The following is a 1,456-nucleotide window of genomic DNA, read 5'->3' as shown; positions in this document are numbered from 1 at the left end:
GTTTGTCATCTGATGGGTGGCGGGGAACACCGTCACAGAAAAGTGTACCCTAATTTATTAAGCCGTTCATCATCTCATCACGACTGCTGACGTTATTCTTTCTCGTGGGCAGGAAGAGGAGCGAACGCTGAACCAGTTGGTCTCCGGGGTTGTTGTGTTGTTCCTTTTTTTTCGTGCTTTAACAAGTGCGATGTGTCTTCTGGTGTGCGCAAAAGTATGCAGATCATTGTGGACAAATGGCTTATGCAAATTAAGCTCTCCTTCAAGCTTTAATGAACTGAGATAAGGTTGCCCTTCAGGCTCAACAGTAACCGCTATGGAAAAGTGCAAACAGAAGGACAAGAGGAAGAGGTTTCTCAGACGCATGCAAGACCTCAAACATTGCAATAAACCTAAACTGTCAATTTAAAGTGAATAAAAAGGCTACTTGCTGGTGTCTATATAAAACTACAACACCTCCAACACTCTGCCACAAGTCTCTATGACTTGAGATCAAACATGACATCAATGGCGGGAACTTTTGAGCAAACACTTGTGTGAGTGTGGGTGGATTTGATAAATGCCCTCAGCGATGCAGACAGCAGGTTTGTAGACACCTGCCCCCCTAAAGATAAGAGGAGCAGATTGCGGGGAGGTGTGTCTCGGAGGTCTTATCTGAGCCGACGCATCTTGAAAGTTCAGTCGTATGTCAATATAATGTTGATACAGACAGACAAATCATAGCACTGTCTGTCTATCTGTCTATCTGTCTATCTATCTATCTATCTATCTATCTATCTATCGTGATGTCGCTGAAATGTTGCATGTCAGCCTATTTAACCATGTCTGCCTTGTCATCAATATCCTTTTATGGTTTGTGTGAGTTTTGCATTCACAAAATGTCTTCAGCTGTAGGGTCCCTGGTTCGATTCCCAGCTGACACCAAGGTCTGTCCACAAGAGGCAAAACGATCTTTTTCCTCCCCGTCGTTCTCAAATAGTTTGCCGCCAAAGCGGGAATCCTCCGTGTCCACGCTAGGCCATGAAAACTACTGAAAATGATGTAGTACATACACCAGGCCTATAGGTGGCGCTGCCACGGAAATACAACAAAAATAGAGAACACCCGGAGCGTACAAGAAATTGACAAATCCAACATCTCGCCGAACTAAACCAAATGGCATCAATAGCTTCCGCAGCCAGACGTGGAGCATGCAGTCCGCCATTGTTGTTGTTGTGAACTGACGTCGTGGTGAGGGTGGGCGGGGTTACCGGGTCGAGAGGTCGGGCGATGACGCCATCATTTTCAGCAAATGTGTGTCTTGCTCGTTCACACATTCAACATAAACAACAAAAAAACGAAACATTTTCTGGCTCCGAAAACACTGTGGCGTGTGGCTGATCGGTCTGCCTTTCCAGTTGCTACCCATCAAGCGCAGTAAACACGCATAAGCAAAAGTCGTGTTGTACAAATCAAT

This window comes from Blennius ocellaris, assembly GCF_963422515.1.
Source record: "Blennius ocellaris genome assembly, chromosome: 18".
In the NCBI taxonomy this organism is placed as follows: Eukaryota; Metazoa; Chordata; class Actinopteri; order Blenniiformes; family Blenniidae; genus Blennius; species Blennius ocellaris.
This window is presented reverse-complemented; position numbering follows the sequence as displayed.